A 19,095-nucleotide genomic window follows, 5' to 3' on the forward strand; every position below is an offset into this window, starting at 1 on the left:
ACACAATGGCGTTACAAAATCATAACAATTGTATCACGATTGTTGTGGTCGGTGGGCGGGTGCGCGTGGGCAAGTGGGATTCTACGAGTTACAGAAGATGTAACGTAACTATGCTATCAAGGGCATGGGTGTGCAATGCTGTGTGTAAGCCTCGAAGAAAAAGCCATTCAAATTCGATATTTTGTTTAATAAATAACCTTGAACAAGGTGCTAGCAAGTGCCTACTTTCATCGTCATCATCATAATTTCAGCCATAGGACGTCCGCTGCTGAACATAGGCCTCATCCAATGGTTTCCATAAAAACTCGTTCGTAGCGGCCTGCAAACAGCGCCTACCTGCTACTTTCATATCTGTGGCTGAAATGATGATGATGCTTGATCTTAGTTTTTATCAAATATGCTTATGTACAACTACGGCATATCAAGCTAAACACTCTGGCTTCTAACAGTATTGATTGTTTTTGAAAAATTGTAGAGTGCGAGACGAAGGACGACCCAACCCAAGTGCTAAGTCCAAAGGAAAGTAATAATGTTTTTAATTTATAAAATATCAAATCTAGAGACGATTATGTCTCAGAATATCTAAAAACCAAGATAATAGGGATGATGACTGGGTAATGAAATCGAAATTCTATTTAGTCCGTTAGACAGATAATTAGAAAATATAAGACTTATATTTTTTATTTTTTTTCCATAGTCGAATAATTACAGTATTATATTGAGTTGAAATGTCGCGTGACGTCACTTTTGAGTAAAAATTCTACTCAAGCGTGACGTATCGCGCCATTTCAAGTCGATGTAGCACTGTTATTATTTAATTATGAAAGAAAATAAAAAATATGAGTCTAATATTTTCTAATTATCTGTCTGATGGACAAATAGTTAATTCAAATTTTGTCATCTAGCCTATTGCGTCTAATTTTACAATATCATTTGACAGTAAAAATGAGTTTACAGCTACGTAAATATCACAAAACAACTAAAATACTTACAATACAGACATCACTCGACTCGTCTTTTTAAAACACAATCTAATAAACATCGTTATTCAGTATACCCCGGTAGGCGTGATGCCCATAATTAAATAGTAAGCAAGCCGACGCACGCGCGCGATACGCATCTATACATAATAATGTATGTCTGTCCGGGCGAGATATGCACTCCTAATTCACGTGATGGACTATTGTAAGGTTTTAAATTTGGTTTTTAATAAACTTGCGAGGGAGAGGACAGTGAGTGAAAAGGATATTAGGTATTATTGTCATTTACATTTTGAGGTACCAACCGACTGTTGTAGAAATCATTGGGGGAGGTCTATGTTCAGCAGTGGACGTCCTATGGCTAAAAATGATGATGATGATGATGACATTTTGAGGTTGCGTTAGAGTAGGCGCACACCGTTGATTTTTACACTCGCGAGCAAAAGTATGGAATCACTTACACGAAGTTGTTTCCACGCGATCTTGTGTACTAACGAATTTGTTAAGAACATAAAAAGTGGCACCATNCCTAACAAATTCGTTAGTACACAAGTTCGCGTGGAAACAACTTCATGTAAGTGATTCCATAGTTTTGCTCGCGAGTGTAGTTGGTCGATAGTTGTGCCCGATTTCAAATTGTATGAAGAACATGCCCATACTGATCAACAGCCCGACTAAACTATCGGCCGACGAAAAATCAACGGTGTGCGCCTACTCTTACTGATATTATAGTCTTGAAAGTAATACGTTTTCTAACTTTGGAAGTGATAGTGGACAGAAGCATGCCACACAAACTGTCAAATAAGTATGAAACAAAACATAATAATGGTTCTATTATGAGATAAGAAGTTAGTAGTTTGTTTGATGCGGCGTTTTCTTTTAGCCAAATGTTTCTCTTGAAGGGCTGGTTATGGAAAAAAGCTTATGAGACATTCATGGGTTTTTAATGCTACGGTTGTAGGTTTAAATATATTCGCAGTGTACAAGATGAGTTTACTACCCTTATTAACCTACTTAAACTTACATTGTTCAGCTTCACACTACACACAAAACACCTCAGAAATACTTTTTACAATATTTATATGCTCCTAAAGAAACACACTACCTGCACGTAGAGGCGAGTATGTAAATAAAGTACGTCACACACATTCAATACCGTCTATCCATTCCCAGCTAAATTTTCAAGCGACGCTCTGTCTATTGCTACGAATAATAGGGCGGGAGCACACTGGGCGCAGTAAAAAAAACTCAAAACTCATTTTAGGCTTTTAGGAAGCACTTTTACACATCCCAGTATTAACCCTACCACTGCTTCAGGACAATAAATGGTTGTCTTTGTTCAAAAATATTTATTTTACAGCTAACTTCTACAAGATTTAGCCTTTTGACATTTGAGTTCTAACTTTTACTTAAAAAGTAGTATAAGTAAAAAGTTGTTTATTTGCCAACAAAAGGTTTACAAATAGTCTGTTCTTCTAGCGGCTGCTGCACTAAGATGTGTTTATGTCGCGGCAGCCATGAGTAACACGTAGTTACCATGCGAATGGTGAAGGTAAAGGCTTTCCTGGTTTTCCCAATTTTCTCGCAGCTAGGTGAAAGTTTCTTTAGGTGTATTCATAATAGAGCCCTATTATTCTGCTTTGTTTGTTACCTACTTATTTGACAGTTTGGGTGGTGGTACCACTTTCTGTCAACCATCACTTCCAGACGCAGTTGAGGTACCACTTTGGAAGCTCATAGTTATGTCAGGTGTCATGTCTGTTATAGTGTTACTGATTCATGAAAAATAATGGTTCATCTTCTTATTTTGGGAAAGTTCATTCTATCGTAAATACTTAGATCATACGAAACGTATCTACCTAATAGGCACCTTTCGTATGAACTTCGAAATGCTATGTTTTCTGTCTTGAAAGTCAATTTGATTCCTCTTTCCTTAAAATCGTGCCCCCTGGTGTACCGGTTTGATCGGGACAGGCCTCGTCCTGGCTGGGTCGGCACTATCGTGTCGTATCGTATCTTGAAAGTCAATATTCCTCCTAGAGCTTTTGATTTGTCGAACTTATACCTATCTCACATTTTTTATCCACAGCTTCTAGTGTACACCGGCCCTTACGCTTTCCTACCCTGAAAACGGTCACAGTCTTATACAGGACACAATAGCTGAAAACGATTTTATGTCACTAACAATAAGATTGAGTTTCCGACAGCACCACTTCCGTGGCCGTCACCTCTGTGCCTCGGGAATAAAGCCCGATTTCCAGTGGCAATGTGTGTGAGTAATGCCTATGTTTGGTAGACAGCATTGACGTTCACACACGACGGGAGCATTGTCAGTTTTGTAATATTATATGAGTTTCATGTATGATCGTGGTGTATTGTTTGGTAGCGCTTCTGGAAGAGACAGCTATGTTTATTACGTTGATGTGACTTTCTTTCTTTTATAAAATAAATTGCGATAGTCCTACACATAACGTTAGCCAAAAATGTTGGAAACAAAAGACTACTAAATTTTTCCTTTTCCTTTCATTCCCTTTAGTTTAAACTACAGGTACATGGTTTATGATTTCATGAAAATAATTTGTAGAGAAACTAAGATATGATATCTTACGCCCGTATTTACAAACATTACTAAGTATGAGGTCTCATAGTGCGCGTGGATGCACAGGGTCACACACGAACCAATCAAAAACACCGTCAATTTGCTCGTTTGTGAATATGAATGTTTAGTTTCACTACAAAATATTTTCAGATTGCGAATGAATTTTCGATTTTACAGTCGAAGTAACTGATACCTTTTAATGGTAGTTGAAGCCACTTGCGAGTGATAAGACCTTACTATACCAGTAGGCCTAAGATGCGCGCCGCGATAAGCGGTAATCACGCCATTTTATCGATTTTTCCCATACATTTTGACGTCGATAAAAATTATCAGTGCGCGCATCTTAGGCCTACTGGTGAGTGCAAAAATATTGTAGCCCTTATATTGCATGCTATCATCCATACGTCTTTTAAAAAGATTTATAATCTTTTTCTATCCAAAAATTTCACATCCAGCGTCTCTAAATCTCCGCGGCATTATATTGAATTGTGATGTAAAGCATTTGTGATGACGGTCTGAAAACGCTCGTCTGTAATGGAAACATTGTTTTATTGTGCGCCATTGTGCCACTATTGTCGCCGATCTGTACAGCCCGCTGATAATAGCTGAATGGCACAATTTTTGGGGTAGTAACAAGTAAATTTGGTGGAAATTGGAGACGGTTGCTACGCCTGTTCCACAATTACCTGTTAGCTAGACTGTTACGGGTATTATTGTGGATCCTTGTAATTTTCGTCAGAGAAGTTATTGCTTGATGGATATTAGTTACAGTCGTTGTTCTAATATTATACATCACATGTATACTAATATTATAAATGCGAAAGTAACTCTGTCTGTCTGTCACGCATAACTGTATGCCTAACCACTGAACCGATTTTGATGAAATTTGGCATAAAGATAGTTTGAGTCCCGGGAAAGGACATCTATTTATTTAGTTTATATCCCGGTTTTTGAAACGGGGACGTGTGCGATAAAGTTTTTCTGTGACAAACAAAATTCAACGCGGGCGAAGCCGCGGGCGGAAAGCTAGTTTTAAATAAACTCTGTTTAGAGATTCTTAATTTTTATAAAATGGATTTTACATTTGTATACTTATCTGTAGTTACTTTGCTGGTTACTGACACCATTTTTGTAAATGCTCAATCTTATATTTATGTTTTCTCACCTAAACCATCTACTAAAGTGGTGAAGATATTTTATGGGAGGCACCCTCTCTTGTTATCTTTAAAGGGGGGGAATAGGAAATAAAATCTTATTAAATAATAGAACATAACTATTGAAAACACGAAGTATTGTTTCCCTAAAAGAGATACTTGAAAGATTTTAACAGTGTTTTGCGACAAAACAATGAAGTACCTCATCATCATCTCAGCCATAGGACGTCCATTGCTGAACATTGGCCTCCCCCAATGCTTTACATATATTGCCCGGTTAGTACGGACCTGCGTCCGAAGGCCTGCGTCATGAAATACCTAGATATTTTTAATGAAAAATCGTACTTTTTAAACGACTTCAAAGACAGGAGGTTTTATGTTTGACTGTATGAGGTTCTATGTAACCTGTAGTCCAAAAAATAGAGATTTTAGTTGTTTCATTATCAGACTTTATCTCTCTTTATTTGAAGCCTTGCCTTGTTCAGAAATACCGAACTATTGCTATCGTTACCGAGTGCGCGACTCAAGCGACGCAGACGCGGATTTCCCTAACAAAGCGTCGCCTAACGCGTCGTCTCGCACTCTGGCTGGGGTGACAACACGTTAGGATGAATGCAGGACAAATTTTGGAAAAGTATTATGAATAAAGTAGCCTAGATACTTTAAATGAGTTAATTAAAGGCTGAGCTGAGTCTGAGGTCTGAGGCTGCTGCTCAGTTCGGCTGCTTTTGCAGTGAGAAAGATAAGGCAATTAACTGACATTGAAACGGCAAGGCTAGTATATTTTAGCTATTTTCATAGTATAATGTCATACGGCATATTGCTGTGTGGCTCAGCCGCGGACATTGAAACTGTGTTTGTTCTGCAGAAGAGAGCAGTGCGGGCCATTTATAACCTTGGACCCCGATTTTCCTTGAAAGATTTTTTTAAGGAAATNAAATCGCAGTAAGGAACCATAGACTTGGCACGACTTTGTCTAGATTTCATTACTTTTTAGAGATAAACAAGCAGCTCCATCGAGACTTGGCTAGTTTTTTACAGAATGTTTTTGGTGGGATAACTTTTTCATAAAATTGCGTCTTTTGAATTATTGTTTTTGCAACCTACTGACTGTGTACTTAAATTACAAAATAAAAAAATCTGTTGTTTGCTACTAAAAGAAGTCATGACGAACGTTGACTTAACACAAAAGTTATTTATTTCTTCAATCGATAGAGACAATGAAAATGTTAAGTCAGATAAAAAAGAAAAGCTTAGTTGCGTTTAGAGAATAAATGTAACATAATTTCCAGCAACTAGGTACTTGGTAGGTAATTGAAACTAACGAAGTGATCCATTGTCACCCTACAGGGAGGGAGGGGCCCTCCTCCTCACAATGGCCGTAATAATATAATCAGGACGACGCCACTTGCCATTAATTAAATTTAAAATTTTCATTGCGCCATTGTTGGTTGCGGTGGTTTCTTGTCTATGTACCTGCTGTGGATTTGGTATTTATTAATTGTGAATGGAAGTGTTAACGCACGTTGTTAAACTAGTAAGGTTTAATAAAGTTGTAAGTTATGTTAAATTAAGTATACAGGGTGTTAGGTAAATGGGTATATGAGCCGACACTAGCCCATGTTAATAAGGGCATATAAATGGTATGGTGAAGTCAGAAATTTGATATCATCATTTTATTTTTTTTTATTTTCATACAAAATAAATTTTATAAAATCCGATTTGTATGAAAAATAAAATAATTAAAATGAAGATATCAATTTTCTGACTTCACCATACCATTTATATGACCATGTTAACATGGGCTAGTGTCGGCTCATATACCCATTTACCTAACACCCTGTAGGTAAAGACGAGAAACCTTCAATAAAGAAAATTTACTATAATAAATCATTGTAGTTTAGATTCTTATTATAGATTGGGATTCTCTATTTCACTCTTCTTCTCGTATCTTATCTATTCACACAGTTCTGCGTGTACGTTGATTTATGATTGAGGGTTTTATTTTTAAATGAAAAGTAATGTAAATAATAAGTATTTATGTTCACAAATAACATTAATAATAAATATTACTCATAATACTTACTTACCTCTCTCAAAAGTCATAAAATCCCCGCGACTCTATATTAAAGTATCAAATTAAGTGAGCGTATTGAAACACTTTCACAATACCGAAGATACAATACAATAAGAAGTCGTAATTCTCTTTCAAAACTTAATCCTGCCGTCTATCAAATTATAATGACTCCCACTCACTGCAGCGTTTTAGCCGAGTCACCACAAACAGATTCTTTCACAAGGACATTTAGTTACGGGTGCGTAAAACACCAAAAAAGCCATGGGAGCCGAGAATTCCTTACCACCATTCATTGTCAATGGCTTTTTTTATCCAACCTCCTTCGTCCGACCGATTAGTTTTATACTTTTAACCTGCCAGACACAATTACGACCTGCTTTGTCAAAACGGTCCACATCCAAAAATTTAAAGTTCAAAATCGAACGCAAATTCAAATTCGGAACATCACCTTTGCGGTCAATGAAATTTAAAAAAATAAAGTCAAGATGGCCTCTGAGGTGTTTTATAGTGTTATGTTAGGGTTACCGAAAAAGTTTTTTTTATCACTTCCTCTTCTTTCAGAGGTTTTTTCTTTTACCATTTATAAATTGTGTTGCGATAATAAATGGGCAGGTGTTACGTTATAAAGTTGCAGCCAATGATAAGGCAAACGGTGGGTTGTTAGTTGCGTTTTGTTGTCAATGAAGCTCTTTAGGATCAGCCGACATTTTTTTTTTGACTGAACATTTTATGAGTATTTTATAAGGCTGTTTTTTGGGATTAATTAATATGGATTACATGTCACTGTTTGATTTATTTTATGTTCGCAAGGTTTAGTGATTATTGGGTGTTTTTATAGTGATTTAGCGTTTTAATTAAAATGTTCTTTATTACGAAATATTACTCCTATTTTTTTTAAATCTTCATCGTATAATTACGCCAACCGTGCCCATTATCAATGAAAATCTCTCCGTTTCAAAATCGAAAATCATTGTGAAATTCATTACTTTTGTTATATCGAGGCGTTACCGTCATGAATACTCTAACCGGCTGGAGCCAGTTTGAACCGGTATAAACAAGAGTTTCTTCGAACCGCGCATTTTCTGAATCGCCCGATTGGCAATTAGGCGCTGCGTCGCGGCATTGTCGTTCGAAAACTTTGATTGGTCCCAAGCCGGAGAATGGAGCCAATTATAATGAATATAGCTCCAATTATTCAGCGCTACGAAGTTTTATTGTAGTGCGGAACCGTCAGTACCAGGCCCGATCAATGGTCCAATAATTAAAAGCGACTCCTTGCGGGATTTGATTTTTAATTAATTGAATTGTCCCACTTTTCGGATTTGCGCGCGGATTGCTGTTTAGGTGGTGTTGTTTGTAGTTTTTACTTTGGACAGCTCTACATCACTAGATAGTTTTAGAACTCTTATTCTTTGCTTTTATTGGCAGTAGGTACTGTATAAAGTAGGAGGTTCGACAAATTAATTGAAATTTAGATCTTATTGAACAAAGTCACAAGTAAACCAAAATTTAATCCGCGATTCATTATCATTTTAGCCATTTAGCAGTTCACTACTGGACGTAAACCTAACAAGGTTTTTCTTATTTCATCTGAGCTGATCTAAATTCGTCTATTTTCAAATTAAAAAGATGTGGACAACAACTGCTGTAGCTCTACTTAATCTTAACGTTCAAAACATACTACGAGTAAGTAGGTATGTACTTGATACTGTAAAATTTCGTAACTAAAAGTAACCTACCAAAAATTATGCAATAAGAATGTCACAAATTCATAAAACCTCAAAATCAAATCGATATTACCTATTACCCTAAGTCGAATTTAACTCGCTTCACGCATAACCGAGCGGGGGTTCGAACCCTAGACTGTTGAATAGGCAACCGCACCTGTGAGTATTGATCTGCACAGGTTGGTGACAAATATTGTGGAGACAAAACTATTTTGTTGAATTTATTGACCGGTGCGGTGTACAATAGTTATTCAAATTTTTGCATCATAGAATACCTTCTGACCCAGCGAACTTCGTACCGCCTATGTTCATCATAAAAACCAGGACCTGTACTTTTACCGTGTGTCCTCCTCACTATATTTTATCAACATTGTTAACCCGTGTTACTTATGGCTGCCGCGACACAAGCACAGCTTAGTGTAGCTTAGCAACTATTTTAATTATTATTTATTTGTTTGTTTCTCTGTTTGAATTGATATGGTTTACGTCCATTATCTGGACTGTAAGGTTCATACTACGCTCACTCCTTCATTTTTCTTTCGCCGCCTGTCTTCCTCCATTTTGATAAGTCAGCTGGCGTTTTACTGTGCAAAAGTGCTATATCTTATTTGGAAATTGTACCTAGGACAGTCTTTATTCTTTATTGAGTCTTCCAGTGATTTGGCCCACCTTCAATGTTTTATTAATAAATTAAACACCAAATCAACAAAGAAAGTTAGAGTTGGGCCCAGTCACTGGAAAAAAACTATTTAAAAAATTCCAACCAGTACCTTGGCCCGTGGAGCAAGCTAAAAGTGGTCCAAGTCACTGGAAAACTCCTTTCTGTGCCTATGATTTCTGGATCAAGACAGTACGACTAGCACGAAAAACTTCAGAGTTCAAATCGTTTGCGTACTCGAATCGCCATCAAAAGATTTAGTAAGAAAACTACAACAGCGCCCTTGTGAACGTGTCGTAAAGTGAACTTAGTATGAGATGTGGTTGCACGAAACTTATTTTGAGAATCAAAATTGTCACGTTATCGTTTAATTCGAAGATTGAGTTTCGAATTTTATCGAATACGCAAACGATTCGAAGACGAAAGTTTTTCATGCTAGTTCTCAAACCAAAACCATCGGAGCCGTTCCACAATAAGATCAACAGCCTCCCTTAGAATTTTCCCTCCATCTTTCATCCCAATTTTATTATTCATATTTCAGCCTACCTAGCTACCTCCATTGTCGGTAATAGGCGCAAACCCCAACCCTGGGCTAGGCTGAAAACCTTAGCAACCGCGCCCACAATGCCTCCTTTGCTATAATACCTATTCTTCCCTTGTTGGCTTTTGTAGGGTGACCGTGGTTAATGAGAATTTTGGTGGGGCATCTTCAAAATTAGGCTCTTTTATAGGTCTGAAAGCTCCAACCGCATGCAAACTATTATCCACTATACCGTCTTGACTTGGCGGTTTCGTTAAGGTTAATGAATTGTTTAGACATGCAGAAAAGTAATGAAAAGTGAATAACATTTTAACTTTTGACACCTTAGTATTAGTTAATTCTAGTTTGCGAAGTTGAAGTTAGTGCTTGTAGATTTAGAGGCTTGACTCTACATGAGTTCTGATTACTTTTTCACGGTGCGAACCAATAGTCTTGTCTTGGCAACAGACATTTCACATGAAAATGTTTTGATGAGATGTTCTATTCCAAAATAAACTACCTATATTTTATTTTTATTCATCCACTAGGTACTTCTTCTTCTTCTCAGTCGGTACACTCTAGTCAGAGTGTGTTGTGAATGTTCCACGCAATACGGCGCCATTCCGCGCGGACTACAGCTTTCCGGGCAAGTGCCCTAGTACTAGAGACTGGTTTTGTCCCAGGACAGCCTGCCGTGTGGTGGCCCGTGCCCCAAATGTGCCGTCTCGATCGATACCATTGTCTGGCCCGCGTGCGCTAGGCTGTTCTCTGCCAATTTTATAGAAACGATTACATTTCGTTCGTTTTTAACGCGGGCAGATTTACAATTAGTTGTAAGTTGTAAAGGTGTGTGCCATAAGTGGGCCGATAGTAAATGTTTGATAGATTAGGGTTTGGGATTTATAACTTGTATAAAATTGATAGTTATTGCTGTGAATTCGAAATGGTTTTAAGGTTGTGTCACATGGTACTATGTAGATCTGCTAGAGTAGGCTTGTAGTGTCAAAAGGTGATTGAGTTTCTTCCGCCACTTCTTCTCAGCACGGCCCATATGTTATCCTGAAGTAGTGATTGAAGCCAAGCTATATTTGGGACGTATAAAGAGCCCTGGAAAGGGCGGGCCTATGTACTGAATAAACTAGGTATTTGATTTGATTTGAATAAAAAAATTGTCTTTAGTATGAGTAGTGTATGTGAATGTAAACTATGCTTAGATATTGTTTTGAAATAACAAAAAGAGACAAAATTGAACTATTTTCGACTCAAAATTAAATTAAATATGCTCTACATTCTAATATTTGCCCCCAATGGGATTAAAACAAAACTAAAGGCTCATTCTTGATATGACCGACGGATCTATTTATATGAATTTTATCTTTTTACCCGACTTCACCAGAAGGAGGGTTATGTTTCACTATCAGATAATTTTGCCCTACACATTTCAACTGCAATATCTTTCAGCGCGCACCCACCATTGGCCAAGACCGCGTATGCCAATCCCGTCCGCGATGTTTAGGTAAAAACAACGATTTTCAGAGCACCCCGCCCCTTCTTCCACCCACAATGGCATGTGTTCGCGAACAATGCCCCAACAATGCCCCGGCCGTCTTCCCATTGTACCGAACAATCGAAGCCCCGCCCCCAACAAAGGCGGCTTTGTTTCATCTCAAACGCGGCCCTCTGATTGGAGCAACCGCAACTATCCGTCTTGGCCACCCGCCGTTTGAAAAAAGAACGAAACACACATATCTTCGATCTACCCACTTAATTTTAAACGCACTCGATTGACGCCTCTAACCCAAACACAATACAATCGAATTTTGGTATCACGTATGAAATTGGAACAGATGCTCCTCAAGCTGTTGTGATAGGCATTAAATTGACAGTTCTTTAAATAGTGCAGTAGATTACACTTTCGTAATGCATAAAGGGCTCTATAACTGTGACAGTAGAGTCCAAGTTAATGATGAAGTCGATATGGAAACAAAATATCTTTGTCATACAGAGCGGTCGTCAAAGAGTTACTTTATAAAGGACATAATAATTAATGAAGATGCAAACACGTTTGTGAGTTTGTGACTTTATTTCATAGGCTTTGATTGCGTACAAAAACTAGAGCGGACAAGGTTCGTTATAAAATACCTTCTAATTTGGGGATTTTTTTATCGTTAATTTCATTTATTTTTTTCTCTTTAAATTATTGGATTTGTTTTTTCAATAGAGCGATAGGTAATATTCTATTACAAGCTGGTGCGTCCTACTGATCTGATTGCTCTTTTCCACTAATATCTGTCTCTCGTTTAGTACTTAGTAAACAATCAAATGACAAAATAATTATGAATTGTAACTTTTAAAATTGTTAATTATTATTACTGACGGGATTGCTACCATGTACCTTAATCTCACCCGCAAGTTTCCTCAGTTATTCAGTGACCATGGCGCTTGCAACAGTGTCGAAATATCGGAAACTCAAAATTAAGGTACATGGTAGCAATCCCGTCAGTAGGTAATAATAATTATATGAGTGATCATGAAAGTTTAAATTGTTATAATTGTTATTTAATATTCTAAAAAAAAAACTAAAAAGAAAAAAAGAAAAATACAAAAATGTGCAGTCCCAACAGAACCACCCAAACAAAGCACTTACAACAACAGCACTACATTTTTCTCAAATTAGCTAGTTATTGATATGGCTCTCCCCAGCTCGATTGCCAGAATCTAACCAAAGTAGGTAAGCTCAGGCACTCCTCGCGATCATTAGTCCTCGCGTGGAGAGGCAATTTGGCGACGAAACACTTCGGGCTCCGGCCCTCCGCCACAGGACAGGGAGAACGGCCTTTCCATTTTCTGCCGGGTAGCGCTGCAGCTCCTGTCAAAAACTATACTATCTATAGCAGCCTTAGGGAGGTTCCACCGACTTCTGTCCCTGGCCACACGCATCCAGTTCACTCCAGCCTGCTGCCGGATGTCGTCTGTCCACCGCTTAGGCGGTCTTCCCAAATAAGAAAGAAAAATTGTTTTTGTGGTTCATATTATTGCACAGTTCAATAAAAAAACAGATTTTGTTGAAACCAAAATAGCAACCACTCAGCATGTGTTTATCGCTAGTATTTTCGGATATAAGTATTTATAGTAACCTGGAATTTATCGCTAGTATTTTCTGAATTTTTAAAACCATTAGAGGACTTTTTATCATGAAGTCTTACTATTCATTTCAACTTTAGGTAAAGATACGTTCACACACAAAATAATAGAAATGTCGTATTTTAGGTTTGGAATAGGTATTTTGGATTGCGTGCATTTGAGCTAGAGTAATTTGAGATAACGTTGCATTCGGGCCAGCGATAATTGGTTTCACGTTTTAGGGGTAGAATGAATCGAATATTATGAGTAAAATTCGAATCACCGCCTTTCGGACTACTTTTTTATCACCTCAAGGACTCTTTATGAACTGGCTGATCATGCTGACCTGTGGCTGTCCTCACTCGCCACTCGCCAATTTCGCCATTCTGGAGGGTCTTGAGGCGCTTGTGACATTTCTTCGGCCTAATAGACCCATGCACGGCTTAATTTGGATATTGTATGATTTATTTTGTATGGCTGAAGAGATCATTAAGATCAAGTTCAAACTCCCTTAAAAAAGAAACCCAGTTTTTGCTTTTAAATAAAAAAATATACCAAACTACGCAAGTTTTGTAACTACTTAGTACAGTACATTGTCTACTGGAAAAGGGTAAGATAAAACTGTGCTTTATGAATAATATGCTTCTATTTTTAACCGACTTCAACAAAAAGGAAGAGGTTAAATAAAATTCGATTTTTTTCTTCATTTCAACTCTCATACACACACGTTATAAGTCGGGCGTGTTAACAAGTGCTGTTTAAAAGCTTATTTATTACCAAAAATATTTATTTTCTAAGTAATAAGATCATTGTAATAATTTTTATCGTTTCTTATTTTTCAATTAATATATTTTTATCGATGAAAAATTCAATTTTTTTCATTAAACAAAATCTAAACTGCAGTCTTCATGAGTTGAATAGCAATACAACTAGCGTCATCTAACAAAGTTTTGGAAAAACTACTAACGCCATCTGTGCGTTAGTCTCAAAACCATCAGTATCAGCATTCGGCAGATAGTCAAAGTTTGACGTGATGGAGTACGACGTATTAGTTTTATCGTCTATTGATAGATGGCGCAATAAATATATTTTATTGCAGTAATTCCTTTCAGCATACAATATTATTTCAGATACATAGATACGGGGAGATTTGAAGATGTAGGTGGATTTGGAGATGTAGTTAAATATTGAAGAAATTTTCAAGAGTCAACTCACTAATGCATCATATTCTACTATCTCTAGTAAAAAAATGTTACACTAAAAAACTTAATACCACAGGTTATTTTGTTAGAAGCTATTCTATTATTCTAATATGATGAGTTTAGCAGTTTACGCCATTATTTTATTAATTTTAAGTCTTTTTAACAGGTTAAAAATAGCTAGGTTACTTATTTAATTTTTTATTTTATATTGTTGTAATTTTTTACTTTTGCTCCCATTTCTTATTAACTTAAAATTACAATAGGTGTTATTGCTGCTATTCATTTGTATAGACTTCAATACAATATTCTAAATGAAATAAAATTGCCGCGTTCACATCGTTTTCGTGATCATGACTAAACCACAGAATAATATTACGTACCTACTGCGGTACTATTACTTATTCTGTGGTACTGCTAAACTACATGCATACTACAACAACAACAGGAACAGTACAGAAACGCCAAAACAACGCGGTCAAAATGTTATCTTTAAAGTTGTCGTACGTGTGTGTACTATTTACTGCTGTAGTGGAGTGTACGTGTAAATAACCGATCGATATAAATAGGCAAATGTTGCGTAATTTTGACTCAGCAATGCAAGGACCGTGTGGCCTAATGGATAAGGCGTCGGACTTCGGATCCGAAGATTGCAGGTTCGAGTCCTGTCACGGTCGCATGAATATTTTTAAATTTTACTTTTATGAAGTCTTCCCATGCGTTTAGTTTTTCGTTCATAATTTTCTTATTTATTTATGAAAAGAAGGAATAACAATTTTATCAAACACGTTTATTATGAAACAATAATAATTATACATTATCTGAGTATAACAGTCACTTGACTGTATATTTGCTGATTATGATCCAGTCACATCCAGTGATAACTCATAATTAATTTGTTTTAAAATATCTTAAATTATTTAAATTAAAGTCTTTATTTTTTACTTAAACACGCCATCTAGTAGCTCAAATCTACATTACTGTGTTAAGTTTCTTCACACGATAAGCATGCTTATTGTCTGTGACGCACATTTGCTTTAGTTTCTCACTCTTGCAATAGATGGCGCTTTTATTGATATCTATTGTGTTCTCAATATGTAATGGCTTCAAGAAACTAAATTAACTTTATTATCGGCATAATTAGACATGAAGATGACCTGTTTTTATCCTGATATTATTTTATTCGGCATAAGGAGATTTATTTGCAGAAAATCTTTCTTTCATAGAAAGTTTTCTTTCATATTCAGACGAGACAAGAGAGTGAAAAAGGAAAGGTAACTTCAAATCAAAAGGTTCGAAAAATACTTATTAAAATAAAATAACTGACATACCCACATAATTTCTAAAATACATAAGTAGTTGCAGCTAACCAACCCCACCTGAAAAAATATTGAAACGGTATTTCGATCAAGTGCTACGCACTGTAGCGAGGATACTCGAGTATGAGCGATAAGTCAGGTGTATATTATACAAGTATACTCGGTTCATTGCTCGCTATAACACAAGTATACTTCTCACGCCCCAAAAAACCTGCGTTCGGAATATTCGCTTCCCTATTTACTTTTTCCTACGAAATGATGAATCTTCATTCAAGTTACATGTTTGTATCAAGTATTAAAATATGAAAAAATATTAGAGATGAAACGGATAGTTGTTTGGCCGGATACCGGATACCGGATATCCGGCCAGCTGCTAGGCCGGATAGCCGGATATCCGGCGGCCGGATAGTTGGTCAATTGTCTCGTTGCATGTCGTGACGAGTTTAGCGCCGCACATGTGCTTCGAACGCGATCAGTGGGTCTATTAGTAGACTAGACTAGCACGTCACTACCTTGTTTAATAAACCACGCAATTTTGTATACCCATTCTTATAAGATACACTATACAAGAATGCTTGGTAAATTCAGTGAACTGCTCCTGAATCGAATGTACCTACTACTGCTATTTCTATTTATTTATATTAACCGGCAGACAGTGGTGACTGAGTTTGTTGCGGCGCTTCTTCTCAGCACTTGCCAAATGTTGATCTCGAAGCGCTGGTAGGGTAAAAAGATTATGAGACATGTAGAGGCTCCTTAAGAAAAAGACACAATTTCCGTTGTTCTTGTAATTTAGGAATCAGTTTCCTATGTATAATTTTTAATTAGTGCCTTTAATTATGACAACCGTTTTTATTTAACAAAGTACAAGTATTTACTTATAATTTAAAAGTAAATTAAAAACTGGAAGGGTATAAATTTGTTTTGATCATCGGTTTTCAATTTACCACAATTCTGATGAAAGAAAATGAGTATGCTCAATGCATAAAATGGGAGCGTAACAATTTTATTTATTTATAAAATATGTTATTCCATTTCAGTAGCCCATAAATTGTATCACCAAGTATAAATTGTAGCCCATAAGTGTATGTTCACATACATCTTCGGATCTCAGTACGAAACTTCCAGATTCGCACTAAAAGTCATCTCATTTGACTAAAAGTGCTTGAAAATTTCAGATACCGTAAAAATCACGAAAAATAATATTTGTATTGAATTTTATTCAATTGACAAAGCTAAAAATATATAAATTACACCAAAACTGTTAGATTTTTTTTTTAACTTTTTAACAACGTCCCGTACCAGGTGGGGTGTGTGACACCCACACGCACTTTAAAGGCATGTAACTCAGGTGGTAGTTACCGCTGGACTGATTTTGCAACGCTGATCGAAGCAGCAGTGTCATAATTCCAGCTACTGAGAATTTCAAATTCAGCACTTGCAAATTTTTAAAATTGTGGCTATTTTTAAAGGACTGGGGTGTGTCACACCCCACCTCGTACAGCGAGGGTTAATAAGAGCAAAATGACGATTTGTAAGAACTATTTATTAGTCTAAACAAATAAAGAAAATTTTGACTTTTGACTTTGACTTTAGACTAGTCACACTTTTCAAAAATCGAATCCGTCCGAATAGAATGTCAGATTTTGCCACTTGTCTAGGGCACGGTAATACTATCTATACCGTATTCCAACTCGGCCATATTTTTGAAATAAATGTCAACAGCCCCGCGGTACGTCACGGTATGACAACATGCGATAGGGCTGCTCACTTACAGTACCCATTCTAATTACATCTGTCTACGTAGAATTTCTATCTAGTTTTGTGATTGTAATTTTTTTTATTTAGACAAACAAAATACTTTGTGAATGGAATAGGATAAAAATGCGTGTTGTTTTGTGATTAGTAGATTTAATTTAAAAAAATATACTAAAATAATTTTGAATCTACTAATCATAATGAGTATTGTAAGTACTCAATACTCATTATGGTTAGTAGATTCAAAATTGTTACTTTGTTAATTGTTAAATGACCTGTTACTTTAATTTCAGGCGGGCGAAATCGTTGGCAAAAGCTGGTTTTATACAATATATAATTTTTATTTCAAATCAAAATGACTGAACATGACCATTTCTGACAGTTAATGACTAGTTTTTGACAAATTTGACCGTAAATGACGGTCAGTCAAATTCAATCACCTTAGTCATTTTCAACACTAGGCCATCGACTTCCGTTCGGCACATTCGCGACACCCCTAATTTTTTCATCTCGACCACGCCACGTCCTGAAATTTGAAATTCGAAAGTAAGCTCGCGTTTCGTCGGTTTATATGAAGTTACAATACTGTATGATATTATTACCGTGTCTAGGGGGTAGATCAATTCGGGCGATTTCGGTTGCCATCGTGAATTGAATTAGTTTACTTGCTGCGTAATCTGACTGAACAGCATCATGTCATCAGATCATCAGTGAAAAAAAGATCGCCTATTTTATTTGGCAATATTTCGACATTAACAGATATTTACTATTTATGTATTCGTCATTAGAGTGAATAGCCCAGTAAAAGAAATTAGTTTTTTGAAAGGCTTAATATGTTTTTTTTTGTAACTTTTTGGACGTTAAATAAAAGCCGTCATTATTATAAGCCATTTTATTGACATTTACCTCAAAGATTAATGCATTTCATTTTATTAATAGGAAATTGTCGTAGTTTTTTAATATCCGGTATCCGGCCGGATAGTGAGTTACTATCCGGTATCCGGCCGGATAGTAAATTTAGGCCGGATATCCGGCCTACCGGATAGTTACCGGATATCCGTTTCATCTCTAAAAAATATCAGTTATTATTATTATTAAAATTATTGTATTTAGTATGAAATAAAAAAAAACCTGTAGAGTACCTACTTAGTAGAATTAGATTTTAAATCGGAAATAATTCCTACAAAAGATTTTATTGCTTGGACGTGGAAAGGGTTATGAATAATACATGTATATTTTCTACTTTGCCGAACATTTGCACGAGAACGGTTTGTCCAATACATTTGGTCTTATTTAATGCAGGATTAAGTGCCCTTCAACCGTCAGGAAGACCACTTTTCGATAGGGTAAGTTCTTTACGCGGTATGACCGGAAAACCGAAAAAACGCTCCTTTCGGGGGCCCCCACCCCCACCACTTAAGCACAACTCCGTTGAAGTCGAAAACCTAGGAGAGTCTATCGTTCGTTCGTTCGTTTCAGCCAAATGACGTCCACTGCTGGACAAAGGCCTCCTCCAAGGTTTTCCACAAGCACGGTCCTGCGCTGCCCGCATCCAGGCTCTTTATGGGCAACCAATGAAGCCATTATAAAGCAATAAAATCTTTTGTAGGAATTATTTCCGATTTGATTCATTTTTGTGTTTAATTCTACTGGCCACTGGAAAATCAAATTTCAATTAAAAATTGGCACGTTTTTTCTCAAATTGACTAAAGTTGTTTTGCTTTGCCTTTCATCTTTTGAAATATTGAGTTATTTATAGAGTGAGCAAATTATTACAAACACACAAAGAAATCAAAATATGTGCTCATTATCCACTGCGGTATCAGTGCCTCTACCATGAGTTTACCTACCGAGCATCTCGCTATCGAGGGCGTAAAAAAATGTATGGCAAATTGTACAGCGCCTCTAGCGGTTAGTAGCTGAACCACAGCAAAACTAAAAACACTACCATGAGTTCATCTCAAATCGTTAGGTAAAAAAC

At 36.6% G+C, this 19,095-nt stretch overlaps 1 non-coding gene across 1 annotated transcript; it reads left to right on the plus strand.

Moving 5' to 3' along the window:
- The first annotated feature begins 14,641 nt into the window (after window positions 1-14,641).
- Window positions 14,642-14,714, plus strand: TRNAR-UCG (transfer RNA arginine (anticodon UCG)). Its single transcript has one exon. It is a non-coding gene; the product is annotated as a tRNA-Arg (tRNA).
- Window positions 14,715-19,095: the final 4,381 nt, after the last annotated feature.

The sequence above is a fragment of the Ostrinia furnacalis genome, unplaced genomic scaffold, assembly GCF_004193835.3.
Source record: "Ostrinia furnacalis isolate ACB-3 unplaced genomic scaffold, ASM419383v2 OfSCF3557, whole genome shotgun sequence".
In the NCBI taxonomy this organism is placed as follows: domain Eukaryota; kingdom Metazoa; phylum Arthropoda; class Insecta; order Lepidoptera; family Crambidae; genus Ostrinia; species Ostrinia furnacalis.